Consider the following 16,565-nt stretch of genomic DNA (forward strand, 5'->3'; position numbering starts at 1 on the left):
GCATGATCCAGGAGTGTATTTTAAAATCCCACATGCTTTGCCCTGCTTTGCCCTGAGAACTGACACCAGCTGCTGACCTGGGTATATTTAAAGAATCTCCATTTACTTGTCTTGGGTTTGGAATAAACACTTGATAAAACCAGAACAATTTTCTCAGTAACTTTTCTTGGAGCTTTTTTGAACCATGATTAGAGGCCAAGGTTCAGTTTATAAAGTGTCTATTGTACAGCATGAAGATCTGAAGTCAGGCCCCCAGAACCCACTTTAAAAATCCAGGCAGTGGCATCATGTGCATGCAATCCAGGTGCTGGGGAGGCAGAGACACTGGAAGCCCTGGGGTTTGCTGGCCAGCCAGTCTAGCCAAATAGGCAAGCTCCAGGTTCAGTAAGAAACCCTGTCTCAAAAAACAAAGCGAGAGTGATTAGGAAAGGCACTTTATGTCAGCCTCTGGTCTCCATGGGCATTCACACTGCTACACTTACGTACACACACACACACACATACACACACACACGTGACTAGGTATTTTGAAACTTACCAGATACGTATTCAATGCATTTTCATTTTTTATTTCTTTTTCCTATTTCATGTGTATGAGTGTTGCCTGCATATGTGTAAGTGCACCCATGTTGCACAATGCCTGCAGAGGTCAGAAGAGGACATTGGATCCCCTGGAACCAGAGTTACAGAGGGTTGTTAGCCACTGTGTGGATAAAGGGAACAGAACCTGGGTCCTCTGCAAGAGCAGCCAGTGTTGTAGCGACTAAGCCACCTTTCAGCCCTCAGTACATTTCTTAATCCTTCCTAAAGTCAGATACTTGAAGTTGTAGAAAGAGCTATTTCCTGTCTACTTGGACACAATGCATTCCTTCTAGTTTCCTGAGAATATGGTCTCTTGTGACAAGTGCTAGCTTCTTGGTTTAAGGCATGAATCTAATCACTACTAAACTCTAGACTTTTATTCTACACTTAGAATTCAAGTAAAATGATACATAGTGATCAAGGGTATGAACCCTCCTAGGTGACGAGTGGAAAAAGTCAGTTGTTTCTAAGATTTCAATGACAATAATAATTAAAATCAAGTGAAGACATTCTGTGCTGGGCCGTGTTCCAAGTACTTTACATTGTTAATTCATTTAATCCTCACTCAATTTTTGGGGGAAGATACCATTATCTTCTACATGTTACAACACATGGGGCAAGGGGCATAGAGGTTAATTAACACACAAAATCATGCACTGAGCAAATATATTGCAGTCTGAATAGACTGTCTTCTGCAAATATGGTAGTGAATTTGATTATATACATAAAAAGAAATTGAACTTGGTAAGGCCAGAGACTTGCCCACAGTGCTAAGCTATAAGGGTGGAAAGAGGACCTGACTTAGATAACATCATAAACCCAGAGCTCGGGCTGCGTGTGTGTGTGTGTGTGTGTGTGTGTGTGTGTGTGTGTATGCTCTGCAACTATTTCTTTCAATATTCAGACAAGCCAGCAGAAGAATTTACACCCACATTTTACCAAATGCTCTTTCCTCTAGAGTCTAAAGGAATGTTAGAAGTTCTCGTACTCATGTACGTGTGTATGTGTGAACCTGTGTGTGTACCTGTGTGTGTGAACCTGTGTGTGTATACCTGTGTGTGTGAACCTGTTTGTGTGAACCTGTGTGTGTGTGTACCTCTGTGTGTGTGTGTGTGTGTGTGTGTGTGTGTATGTGTGAACCTGTGTGTGTACCTGTGTGTGTGAATCTGTGTGTATACCTGTGTGTGTGAACCTGTGTGTGTGAACCTGTGTGTGTGTGTACCTCTGTGTGTGTGTGTGTGTGTGTGTGTGTGTGGAGACGAGAGGACACCCTTGCTCCTCACATACTGTTCATCTTTCTCTGAGTCTCTTAGTGGCCTGGAACTCACTATGTGGGCTAGGCAGGCTGGTCAGAGAGCCCCAGGGATCTGCCCATCTTTTCCTCCCCTGTTCTGGGATTGCAAGTACATACCACCATACCCAGTTGCTGTTGTTTTTTAATGTGAATTCTGGAGATCTAACTTGGTCTTTGCAAGCACTCTATCCACTGAGCTGCCTCCTCAGCCCTAGATTTTTCATAAGTAAGTACATATTGCCATTCTTAGGGCCCTTGGTATGAACCTAGCACCATATTGAGAAAAAAGTAGAGGCACTGGACAATAGCATCTCAAAGCCAGCGAGTCCCGAGCCTTGGCTTACTACACCGATGTGAGCTCATCTCGTCTCACGCATGGGCAGCAGCTGAGCTGGTGGATGCAGATACCTGGCTGAACCCGGGTCTGCAAATGCTGAATTAACAGGCAAGAAGCTACAAAAGGGAAGGAGATGGTATGAGGAGAAGATGGGCTGGGTCAGGTGCAGAGTTCAGAAGTGTTCACTGGAGTTAGAGGTGGTTCAAGTACCATGAACTCCAAGCAAGTACAATCTCAAGGAGATTCATACTTGGGAGAAGTCAGCATTTCCCCAAGCTTTTACTTTTTCTTTAAATGAGTATTGATGGAACAGCTACTTAAGAAATGATGAGTCCATAAATAGCCTTAGCTTTGCAGGGAGAGGCGCTGGGCCCAAATTCCAGTGCTTTGTGTAGACAAAAGGGATAATGCCTTATCTTTAAACAGGCGTGACAACCATGCTGCAGGTCATGATGACATGACCACTGTGAAGTCAGTGACATGGAGGAGCCAGCATCCTCACTGACATGGAGCTAGCACCCAGTCCGCATGGTGATTATTATAGTAACTGAACAAAAGAAAAGGTTTTGCCCTTTTCTCCAGTAGAACCAGCATCCGGGGTTCAAGCCCCTTTAGACACAGCAATGAAAGGCAGAGACATGCCAGACTTCCCAGGATGTGCATTGTGGCTGGGAAAGCACATGCTAAACAAATACTTTAAAATGAAGGGCAAATTGTGAGCGGAGAAACATAGAAAGGATGGAATGCATAACTTTGTCCAAGGACCAAGGAAGGGGTCCATGAAAAAGATTAGGATCCCTGAGGAAAGAAGCAGTGACAGACAGCTAGGGAGCGGTTGGTGGAGGGCCGACCCAGGCAAGAAAATGGCACCAGGCCCAGAAGGAGAACAGGAGTGAACCAGCAAGGACAGAGCAGCGACATGCGGACAGTAGACCGAGGCATGGGCTTGGGTTGGGAGCAGCTCTAGCAGACACTGGATGAGGATAAGTCATGCTAAAGAGAGTCACTGAAAGGCTTCCTGCTGGGCTGGGGTCAGGGAGGCAGTGTGGCTGTGCTTGACTTCCGTGCAATGGAGGTAAGGAAGATGTCATCTTAAGTGGGAGAAGATGAAGAGGAGGAAAAGGGTCACCAAGACAAACACACAGTTAAAGAAAACTAGGGCAAAAAATAGGTGCAATGTTCTAGGTGAGAATTTTGTACCGAAAATGCCCCCATCCGGCTGATATAGCATTCTTACCCGTGGGCTCTGCATAAAGGAAGAGGGTTGGGGTGGAGCTCTGTGCTCCTGGGTACTCTAAGAAGTACAATAGTCTAGTATACTCTTAAGTCCCAACTCGTGCTGACTGGAGGCTACATTTCCCTTCTTCCCATCGCTTCCTATTTCAGAATTCATTTGAGAGAAATCTCTCCGCCCTGACGTAGCCCCTGTGATCCGTGTTCTGTGCATTTCAGAGTCTACAAGCTGTTTCCCGTCTGCATTCTTCCAGGCTTGTTTCCGAGTGGACGTGTGCGTGAATGTGTAGCTCTGCAAAGGTGCCTCCAGCTGTGAACGTGTTACCTGGACTTCCCTGCCATGTCTGCATGCTTATTAAAAAGTTAAAACAGCGTAGTAAATGCCTCTTACCCTGGCAGCGTCAGTTAAAACCGCCTGGTCTCTAGGCGGCATGAGATTGAGCTGCTTATTAGAAATGCCACATTACAGTTGTGGCAAAGTTCTGTTCTTTAAGTCATTGTGTGTAATACAAACCAAGAACAAGAACTCCTCCCTATTCCCCTTAAATTTTGGCTTATTTTGCCCTAATTTATTGAAGTTATGAAAACACAGAACCTTTTCAAAGATATCATTTAGTCATTTTTCTTTTAAACAAAAGTTTCCTTTAAATAATGCTGAAGTGGAACTTTTCTCTCACAGAGTGATGGTTTCCTGTATTTCTGGTGCTTGCTGCCGGGACTGTGGGGACAGGGTGCTCTGATTCACCTTGTCTGAAATGTGGCAGGTTTTCAGTAAACGAGTCCCACCCTGATTTGAAGACGCCTTGTTCCCGAAGTTCACTCACCCAGTAGTCGCTATGAGCGATAGGTTAGTCAATCAGAAAGCAGTTAGGCTCCTCCGCTGCTCCCCCACAAGGGGCCAGACAGACAGAGAGCAGAGACAGTGCTCACTGAGAAGTCTAGCAAAAGGAGGGCACAGGGAGTTCTTCTCCACATTACATTATCAAAGAGGACTGATCTGAGACACTTTAACACTGAGAATTAGGAAAGGGAGGAGAGGGCGAGGAAGAAGAAGGAAAAACAGAAAAAATACAGAATGTACTGTTGTGTTTGAAATGGAAATTTCTTGCCAGAAGGAATTTTCTTTTGAAATTCTGAATAGCAGTTTTTGGTGTCTTCCGTCAGGGAACAAAGTGACTCATCTCATAGGACTTGGGGGTTCCCTCTCTCTGCTCTGCTCCTGCCCACCATCCTGATGTCAAGGCCGGCTGCTGATAGGCACGGGGACAATAAATCTGCTTTCAGAGTCCCCATTTGAACCACAGATACTCTTAAAAAGAAATTCTGTCTGTCTTCTCAAACTTGAGTCTCACCCTGTGTTTTCCTCTCCTGAGACAGTTTCAGAAAAGGGAACGTGTCACAGGGCACAGCTTACCTGCCCCAAGCTCACCTGAAGACAACATCCCTTTCCCTGTGAACTCCCTCTGCTCTCCCAGCTACTGAAATCCCACTATCTCTTCATTCAGAAAACTAGAGGGAAAGATCAGACAACTCCTTTAATAAAGCATAGCCATCACCCGCTAAGACAGTTGCAGAGGGTTTGCAGGTGAATCCATTGCAAGTGCTTTCTTGGGAGCGGGACAGGGATTCCAAAGGAGAAATTTCAGATCGTCTTCATGCTGCAGAATCATCAGGCACATGGAGACACACGGGGCGCAAAAGCCCCATCACCCTAGTATTTTTCATCCACATAGCTGTGTATATTTCAGAGCTAAAATAACTTGGGGATTAGGAGAGGTGACGTTAGGATTAACTTCTCATCAGACCCCAAAGGCACTAGACTTCTGCATTGCCTCACTCCTGATCCATGATACTGAAGAGATTACACTTTCAAGTCATAAGAGGCAGATTGTGAGGAACTGAGGAGATGGCTCCATGGGTAAGAACACTTGCTGCACAGGCACGATGACCTGAGTTCAAATCTCCAGTCTGGCACACAAAAAGGTGAACATGGCCCCATGTGCCTGTGACCCCAGTGCTGGGGGACAAGGGGAGGCAGGGGAATCCATAGGACTTGTTGGCCAGCAGCTTAACTGAAAAACAATGAGTTTCAGGTCCAATGACAGACGCTTTCTCAAGGGAGTAAGGTAGAAATAGAGGTGGACCCAGACGTCCTCCTCTAGACTCCTGCATGCACACACACACACACAACACACACACACAACACACACAACACACACACAACACACATACAACACACATACAACACACACATACAACACACATACAACACACACACATACAACACACACATACAGCACACATACATACAACACACACACATGCACACAACACACACATACACCCATACAACACACACAACACACATACAACATACCCACACCCATACAACACACACATACAACACACACACACAACACACACACATACAACACACACCCATACAATACACACACACATACAACACACACACCCCCATACAACACATACCCATGCAACACACACATACAACACACACACACAACACACACACTCACACACCCATTCAACACACACACACACATACAACACACACCACACACACACCCATGCAACACACACACAACACACACCCATACAACATACACACTCATACCCATACAAGACACACACACACATGCAACACACACCCATGCAACACACACACAACACACACACATACAACACACACATACAACATACACACCTATACAACAAACACACACTCACAACACACACACATACAACACACAAACACCCATATAACACACATACACACATACACACTCATACCCATACAACACCCCCCCATGCAACACACACACTCACACACACCCGTACAACATACACACTCATACCCATACAACACACCCCCCATACAGCACACACACTCACACACACCCATACAACACACACACATATGCAACACACACACATACACACTCACACACACCCATACAACATACACTCATACCCATACAATACACACACCCATGCAACACACACAACACACACACCCATACAACACACACATACACATACATACAACACACAAAACACACACATACACCCATACAACACACACCCATACAACACACACCCATACAACACACACACATACAACATACACACATACAACATACATACCCATACGACATACACACTGACATATAACACACACCCATACAACACACACATACACATACATACAACACACAAAACACACACATACACCCATACAACACACACCCATACAACACACACCCATACAACACACACACATACAACATACACACATACAACATACATACCCATACGACACACACACTGACATATAACACACACCCATACAACACACATACACCCATGCAACACACACACTCACACACACCCATACAACACACACACACATGCAACACACACACATACAACACGCACACACACACCTATACAACATAGACACTCATACCCATACAACACACACACACCCATGGAACACACACCCATGCAACACACACACCCATACAACACACACACAACACACACACACCCAGACAACACACACACACACCCATACAATACACACACATACAATACATACACTTATACCCATACAACACACACACTCACACCCATGCAGCACACACACACACCCATACAACATACACACTCATACCCATACAACACACACCCATGTAACACACACACTCATACAACACACACACAGACAACACACAATACAATACACACACAACACACACACATACAACACACACACTCACACACACCCATACAACACACACACACCCATACAATACACACAGACCCATGCAACACACACATACACACACACATGCACATCAACACATACCCAATAAATCAAGGTGGTTTTTTTAAGCAAATTATGTTCTTCAAGAAACAGCTGCATTGTGTGGGAACTGCTATACACAGTTGTGAAAGAACCAGCTCTTTTAGATTCCAGCCACAATTACCGTCCAACGAAGTAAAACTTAGCCATGACTGTAGGTGGTTTTATTACCAAAGAACTCTGCTCTTCTCCACGGGAACTCCAGCACTGAACATGGCACTCGTTTTCAGACAGAGAGCTTCTGCTCGAATGAGTTACAGCGCCTCCCTTCATGAAGGAAGGTCAATTCAAGTCATTTTCACTCTAACTCCCCCACATTGCTTTCATTATGTATTTTCCTTCAGGTTAGGGGACTTTGTGCAAGCATTGTTTGTACTTAGGTCATCTTATGTCATGAAATGGTTATATGTGTGATTTTGTCCTGAACAATAATTAAATGATGCTATTTTCTTTCAAAATAAGGACATATGCTCTAAAAAGCTCAGACCCACTCATAGAAATTCAGGGACAAATATTTATAAATAGAGGCAGCCATGTTAAAGAACATGAGGGAGGGTTCAAGTCTTTTGAACCCTAGCTAGTACGTAAGAAGCAGCACTGGAGCCTGGAAAGCTGGCTCCGTGGTTAAGAGTGCTTCCTGCTCCACCAGAGGACCCGAGTTCAATTCCTAGCACTCCTCAGGTAGCTCACAACCACCTGTAACTGCAGCTCCCTCTGCTGGCCTCTGTGGACATTTCACTCACACAGAAGAGACACACACACAGATACACACACACACACACACACACACACACACAGAAAAGAAAAACTAAAGAAGCATCACTGGTTCATTGTCCTGTAAGGTTTATTAAGTTTCCCAAAATTTTTAACTGTGTGTTTTTTCTAGTTAGAACCATGCCAGGAAATTAGTCATACCTTTACTTGGCTATTGAGTATATAAAAGTGTCATTGTGATGGAATCATTTATAAAGCTATTTTAGACTTCAGCACAGAGCGTTCTTGCCTGGCCGTCATCTCATCAGCCTGCCGAATGCCGCAGGAAGCTTCATTCCTTCATGCCTCTGAATGTCGTGTGTGAGAAGTACGTTCCCTACCCTCCTGGCTTGACTCAAGGTCATTCATCACCCTCTCCCTCAGCAGAGTTGAACATCAGGCTTCTCTTGCACCCTTGAGCACATTTCTGTTTTAGTACTTGATACACTGGTCTGGTTGCTTCTTGACAGTCCTGTCTTTCCCATAGGCCTATCCCTCTGATGCCCAAGTCAAAGAGCTTCTTTCTATTAACACTGTGTTTTTGAGAACAAGGGACATTTCACAGCCCAGTGGTGCGTGACTCAAGGACCCACAGTGTTGGACACCTGTGGTCACTGAAGATAAATCTTGGACAACGGCTCCAAGTTTGTCGTTTCACATCAGTGAAAATTAAAAACAGGGACCCTCGTGAGAGTAAGCAGTGAAAGCAGACTTTATAAGATTATGGAAAAGTGAGAGTCTGAAGAAAGTGTGGAACTGTGGAAAAGTGAGAGAGACTGTGAATGGGAGAGATTTCCAAGAGAAGAAAAAGCCTTCAAACTTCCTTTGTTTAGGGGTTTTATAAGGAAGTGGAGGAAACACGACAAAGGCTGACGCTATCTCCATTGAGACTGGGTATTTCTCTGGACTATCATGGGCTAAGCCAATAGGGAGCCCACATGCTCTACACATGTCCCTCTGGCCCAACCAGGTAGCTCTTTCATGTGCCACTCGCTCGGTTAGGGGTAGTTGAAGCCCCCTTTGTCTGTCTTTGTTAGCTGTTGACCCTGTCTGCTAGCTCTTAGTTACTGTCTGGTGTTGCTACCTCTGGCCTCGCATGTGTCCCAAGTGCTGTTAATTGTATTAAACTCTCTGAACTCTCACAATTCCCAAGAAGTAGTTGTATTCTTGATTAGTTCTTAGTCTATAGCTGGTCTTGGGTTCTTCCTTGAAAAGGGGCAAGCTCCATAAGAGTCACCTTTACTTGCAACTTCATCTAGTATAATTAGCTGTGTTGGAAGCAATGAATTAAAGACAAGAAGATGGAGCCAGCCATGGTGCCCAGCATGTTTCCCAGAAGGAGCTTCTCAAGGAAGCATGCCTGACAGCTGTTACTGACCTGTGTGTCTCTCCTCAGGTCCTCAACCCAGCTCAGGTGTCTGCATCCCTCATCCTCGGTGCCCCTGACTTTACTGTTTTAACCCTTACATTCCCTTTCTGCCCTAACATCCATTCCTACTATAGCATATGCGAACAATTTGCAGTTTCTACTAATCCTACTGAGAGCTAGCTCCTGCCAACTGAGAGCCAGATCCTGGCTCACCTTTAAACCTCGGTGTCCAGAGATATGTCTATCTCTCTACCATCTCCTGATAAACATTTTTAAAATACGTGAAACAGGGAAGCCTTCCTTATTCTATGCTTCGTTCATAGCACAGGCCCCTCTTCCTTTCTCTGGCATTACCATCCGTCGTAAACTACACAGCAAATATGGAAAAAGAGCTTTAGAAAAATCTGAACCACGTCTGCAGATGGGCAGAGAATGAGCTGAAGTCCAGATCTTTTTCTTAGCCTTGTTTTTTCTCTACTCACCTCTGAAAATGCCATGTTGGCTCTATAAACCTAGGACAAGGATCATGTTTAGGGTGAGTAAGATACATCAACCATCCATTTATAAACCTAGGACAATGATCAGGTTTAGGGTGAGTAAGATACACCAACCATCCATCTATAAACCTAGGACAAGGATCAGGTTTAGGGTGAGTAAGATACATCAACCATCCATCTATAAACCTAGGACAATGGTCGGGTTAGGGTGAGTAAGATACACCAACCATCCATTTTACTTCTGCTTTTGCGAAGTTAGCATCTTTGACATGCTGCATGACTTCTGGGGGCGGGAGGGACAAGAACAAACATCTCTTCAGATAGAGCTCCCTTCTACTAGTGTAACTTACAGAAATGTAGATGACTCAGGCACCTGTGAGCCCACCCCAGCGTGGGTGTCAGCACACAAAACCTGCATCCCTTCCTGCTCAGCTTGCAGGCAGCTCCACTGAGACATCTCAGTAACTGTTGGCTATAGCCTTGGGGAAGGAAGGGACTTGTGAATCTTGTGACTTTCCAAGCATCCTGAATAGATGTTTCTTGGTCTTCCTGAGCCTTAGAAGTTTCTGGTTAGCTTCCTGAGACTTAAGAGTCTCTCTTCACTCTAAGAGAGAATGTCCATTTAGAGGAAATAATAAGCTTGTGAAGTATGGACAAAGTCAAACTGAAAGTCCTGGTTCTCTATTTACCAACATAAACTTGCTGTGCCTCGGGTCCTCTCTTACATGAGCTCCTATATCTGGTTCTCAGAGTTGTTGTGAAGAATGTGTGGAATGCTGTTCTGTGCAGGGTATCAAGGCATTGTCAGTGGGTGGTACCAGGATAACCGGACTGTAACTCCACAGACCAGTGGACAAATTCTGACCAACAGTCATGGACAGAACTGGGTTCCCCTTAAATGAGAGACTTCCCAGAGGCTATAGCTCTTGGTGAAAGTTGCTTCAACACCACTGTTCTTGTCCTTGCTGTCTGCTGTGGGGTTAGGGTAGAAGGCTCTTATGTGAAGCTGGCAGCCACCCAGGCCAGCTTGCTCAGAGGCATCACATCCTTAATTGTGTATCCTCTAAGTTTGGAAGTAACGAGAAGAAAATAGTCTGGAATTTTGGTGCCCAGATCTACCCACTAAAACCCTGGAAACTGTACATAGAATCTTCTATGAAAATATACTTACTCCGACACACACATTGAAGATACTTTTTAATTAATTTCCTGATATGATTTCTCAGCCTGCAAAATGAGAAAAGAGGCTAGGAAAGGTTGCGGGAAGGAAGGAAAACTTATAGAGGAAGATTTAGCTGCCCAGCCAGATGAAGAACTGTCCAGTGTGGTAACAGTGGTTCTTAAAGGATCACTCTGGGACATATTAAAAGTAAAACAGTGATAAACTTACGTTTGATGTATTCAGTGTAAAACACACTTTAAGGAGACTTTGGCTCAAAGGTTTTGGTCTCTGTGGTCTGTGGTTTACTTGCAGGGGACCAGCACCTGCCAATGTTAAAGCTGTGAAATGTCAGTGTCGCTGCATGCAGAGGACAAAGAAAGTGGTGCATTCATTAACCATGGGAAACCCTTCAAAAGCACATTGTAAAAGACGATATGGGGCTCCCACCAGCAGCACATTCCCTAAAAATTGGAACAACACAGAGAGGATTAGCATGGCCCCTGTGTAAGCATGACATGCAAATTCATAAAGCTTTCCATATTTCAATAAAAAAAAAAAGATTATTCAGGGGCTGAGAGATGGCTCAGCAGTTAAGAGAACTGGCTGCCCTTGCGGAGGCCCTGGGGTTGGTTCCCAGTACCCACATGGTGACTAACAGTTGCCTATAACTTCTGTTCCAGGGGATGCAACACCCTTTTCTGGCCTCTGTGGGTATTACATGCACATAGTGCATTTACATGCATGCAAAACACTCATAAACATAAAATTTAAAAACACACATACAGGGAGGGGAGATGGCTCAATGGTTAAAAAATACACAATGAAACAGCATTCAAAAAAAGATTAGTCAGGAGCAATGTCTATAATAAGGGTATTTAGTTTCATTTCCCACATTGAGATGAGGGCTTAGGACTCTGAGGTCATTGGCTTTAGGTGGAGACCGGGATAGATATTTGGGTGGATGAGCGAGGGGACAGAAAAATGCATACACAGACAGATGCATGGATAACAAGGTCATTTGGACTTAAGTTGCATTCAGGAGGAATCTGCAGGACATGGGAGAGACATGCAAGAGGTTGCAGGCCTGACTTGGGCAGGAAGTCACTCCAGGAGTTTGCTTCAAAGGGGAAAATGAATTCATAAATGTGAGGCTTATATGTCAGTTGGAAGAGTGCTTGCCTAGCATGAACAAAGTCCAGCACTACATACATAGCTCATACCTGTAATCCTAGCACTTGGGAAGTAGAGGCAGGAGGATCCAAAGTTCAAGGTCATCTGCAGCTACATAGGGAATTTGAAGGTAGCCTGGGCTACATTAGACCCTGTCTCAAAAATATATATTTTACAAATTGAGAGATGGAGAAACAGAAAGAATTAAGAGCAGTAGAGAGAGACTGCGGGCCAGGTTGGTCATGACATGTACCTGACTCAGGTGGGCAAACTATAAAAGTAAAGAAAAAGCAGTTCTAGTTTGACTATTGTGCTGCCACATGGGTGACTTCTGCCGGCCCCGCATCTCTAGGCTGGTTCTTCTCATGCATAAGCTGAAGATGTGAATCTATGTGCTTTTGTGTCCTTCCCGATTCCAACAGACGACAGTTCTATAAGAAAGTAAGTCAGCATCTCTATGTAGTGCATAATGAAATTTTTAGGACGTAGATCAATACACCAAACAGAATATTTCATTTCAAGAGCACTGGTATTTGGGGGACATAACAGCCACTGGTTTTGTCTAAAAGCATATCCAGCAGTCAAAATGGCTTGTCCACAATCTTCTCTTTTTTTTTTGGAATGGAAATATTTGTGCCTCCCACATGTAGGACTTGGCGTGTTGTGAATGGTATCCCACACATAGGCAAATGAGAGCTGGGAGGATAATTAAATCTGAGGTGGAAATGGAGTAGACTTGTGAATGAACAAAGGAACCGTGCTTTTCTAGAAGCCAAGATGTCAAAGATGCATTCTGTGGGTACTGTACACACTCAGTGTTCACGGGAATCAGCATTCAGCTGCTTCAAATATTCTAGCTCTGCATTTCTGAAGAATCCATTGTGAGTATTAACTGAAACTGAGGTAGAAGACATCAGGCAGTTCAAAATCCCAATCTTAAAAAGATCCGTGGGCACCAGTAACGCTGCACGTGCAAAAGGAAATGGTCAAAATGCAACTCATTTCCACGCAGAAATCTAGGACAAAACAGACTCATTCCTAAGACTTTGGCTTCCACACCAAAGCTTCTGTTTCATTCCCAGAAGACAGCTGTAAAGCTGAGAGAGGAAATACAGCTCAAATGAACCAAAGATGCTTTTATGTTGAATACCTTCCTAACAGTTACATTTTGGCAAACTAGCGGAAGACCTCACTTCTCCAAACTCCCACTGCCCTCTTCCCCCACAACTCACACTCATAAGTGAGTGTGAAGAGGTTTACAGAGATGCCCTGTCCCAAGGAATATATGTAGAAACAAACCAGAAACCCCTTGCTCATATCCCCTAGGTGACCAGGATGGAAACTGAGGTCCAGAGATGTAAAGTGATTTATAGATAAGGCTGGACAGGTGGCTCCATGATTAAGAGCACTGGCTGCTTTTGCAGAGGACCTGGGCTCAATTCCCAGCACCCACATGGCAGCTGACAACCGTTTATTACTCCAGTTCCAGGAGGTCCAATGCCCTCTTCTGACTTCTGCAGCCATGGCACATGACACAGGTGCACTTACACACCTGCAGGCAATACACTCATACACATAAAATAAAAATAAGAAAAGAGTTTTTTAAAAAGTAAAGTGATTCATGGAAGTCACACAGCAAGTCACACAGCCGCTCTGCATCTTCTCAAAACCACATTGATCCCTGACATAATACACAGCACCAGACCCTTAAACGAAAAGGTTATAATGCTGCTCTTTTTTTTTTCCAGATAAGCCATTTTTACCTTTTCACTTTGTGGCTTTTGTCTTGTCAACCTTTTGCAGGAAGATGACTTACTGCATGGAAATCCGACTTGGCGTTTTCTTTAGAGGGAGCTCTTTTCAACGTAGCCAGCTTCTCTTTTGGAGGTTGATTCCACTTCACACAACACATCCTAAGATTGATGTTTACTAAGTTGGCTGTTTAAATCATGTTCCGCGCTTGGTTACATGGGCTGTTCCTTTGTCTCTGTCTCTCCCTCTCTCTCCTTTTCTTTGTGCTTGACACAAAAGGATGGCCCCTGGCTCATCTGGAAATGGATCAGTGTGTTCATGTGTGAGCTTTACAAAGCAGTGGAGCAGAGGCGTCATTAAACGTTAGAAGTCATTCAATCACATCCGTCTCTTTACACAAAGTGGGGAGGGAAAAGGCTGTGGGAGGCATCTCTCCACAGAGCTCCTGTATTCCTGTGTCCCTTACTTCTTGAGGGAGCTGGGAGCTGGCTCCCTTAAAAAAAAAAAAAAAAAAAAAAAGTGTTATTTCTTCTTTGCCTGTCTTTCCTAAAGGAGAGAAGATGTGGGATTAGCCACGTCCCTCCTCTCCCCACCTCCCGCCCCGAATCTGCCACTCATCCTCAGCTCTCATTTCTTACTCAAAGTAGCTACATAATAGGGTGTTTTCCTGGAGAAAGCTGCAGGATTCATTCTGGGTTTGCTTTCTGTTCAGATCACTGAGGCCCAGAATGCTACCACAGGCATGGCCAGACCAGTGAGTGCCCTCTTAGCAGACAGGAACTGGATTGTCTACCCTTAATGTTTCCAGAAGCCCTTTCTAAGGACTGAGTGCAGAAGTCTATGAAGAGAGGAAATGTGCATCCTGTCCTGCTCCTCCTGAAATGCAAACTGATCTTTGAGTTTTGAAGCAGACGCCATCTGCTGGAAAGTTGAGATAGTGCAACTAGAATGAAGAGGAACAGAAAACAGCATAACTTAATGAATGATCTGATTGCTAATTTCAGTAAATTCTACATCCACAGCCCCAGGTGGAGCACAAGCTCCCTGACTTACTGTCTACTGTGCTGATATTTAAGGTTTATTTTCTAATTAGAACAAATCTATCCTTTTCTGTTTATGGTCCATGTTAGAGCCCTAAACTCACCTAGTTTGTAATCACAAGAATAAATGTAAAATTAATGTTCATCTTCTGAGAAAGAATAGGTTTGTGAGGCTGCACTTAGGGGTCTCCAGAATTAAAGCCGAAGGTAATATATGAGAAAATGAAGGCGTGAGAGAATAGGGTCATGTGGGAGCGAAGGTAAGTGTATAAAACTGAAGCCGTATGGAAGGCATAAGTACAGGATAAGCAGCCAATTCTTTCTCTGAGGGACCCTTTTATGGGACTTGATCTCTGCTTAACACCCCACACTCTCCATACTGCTCCCTCATTAGAGAACCATGATAAAGAATACCCTCCTAAGGCCTCTCAGAATGTTGTATTATAGTCGTTGGAACTCCTATTGAGACTGGACCCCAGCCTTAAGTTCTCCTTAGCTAGATGCTGGACCCCAGTCTTGGGTTTTCCATAGCTAGCTGAACAAGCCAGATCATATTTTAGAGACCCCTTCTTCCTTTGTTAGACATGAGGATGAATTTTACAGTCCTGGTATGCTATTAAAAATGTAAGGCACCTGAAATGCAGAGCTGGCTTGGCAGTCAAGAGCACTGGATGCTCTTGCAGAAGACCCAGGCCCAGTTCCCAGGATCCATGTGGTAGCTAACAAATATCCTTAACTCCAGTTCCACAGGATCCAACGCCCTCTTCTGACTTCTACAGGCATTGCACGCATGTGGTGCACTAATATACATGCAAGCAAAACATTCATACACTAAAATAAAGAAATCAAAAAATAATTTCAGAAAGAAAGGTAAGACACCAAGCTGGGAGATGGCTCAGTCAGTTAAGTGCCTACAGTACAAGCTTGAGGACCCAAGTTCAAGCCCAGAACCCATGGAAAAGGTCCAGGCATGGCGCTCTAATAGTCCCAGAACTAGGAAGGCAGAAATGGGATCTCTGGAGCTTGTTCGGCCAGCCAGAAAGTTTTAGGTTTAGGGAGAGACCCTGTCTCAAAAAAGAAAAAAACAAAACAGCAACAAACCAAGGTAGATCGTAACTGAGAAAGACATCTGATGTTGACCTCTGTCCCCCACGTGTGCACAAAGACACACACACACGTACACACACACTCACAAAGATATAAATAATTTTAAATATAAGACATTAATAGTATACCCATAGGTAGCATCCCTCTAGAAAATACCCATGTGGAGTTACACCTTAGAACTAGGACACAAGAATTTGAGCAGACTGGTTTCTCCAAGTGTAGAAAAAACAGGAAAAGCATCAGAACTGCAGGCTGTACCTTGCTGTGGAGTCCTGTTGGGGACTTGACAAAGAAGAAGTGATGAGAGACACGTTGCTACCATAAGACAGCTCCTTTTTGTTTTGTTTTGTTTTTGTTTATTTATTTTTCCCAGTTAATCATTT

General features: G+C 44.2%; 1 protein-coding gene and 1 non-coding gene across 2 annotated transcripts in view; both read left to right on the top strand.

The window, feature by feature from the left end:
* The window catches only part of Maml2 (mastermind like transcriptional coactivator 2), a 355,382-nt gene that overhangs the window by 272,070 nt on the left and 66,747 nt on the right, over positions 1–16,565 (top strand). The window lies entirely within an intron of this gene.
* LOC115067313 lies at positions 11,551–11,658 on the top strand. The gene has a single exon (XR_003846742.1). It is a non-coding gene; the product is annotated as a U6 spliceosomal RNA (small nuclear RNA).

Source organism: Nannospalax galili, unplaced genomic scaffold, assembly GCF_000622305.1.
Source record: "Nannospalax galili isolate Female #2095 unplaced genomic scaffold, S.galili_v1.0 scaffold1185, whole genome shotgun sequence".
Classification (NCBI taxonomy): Eukaryota; Metazoa; Chordata; class Mammalia; order Rodentia; family Spalacidae; genus Nannospalax; species Nannospalax galili.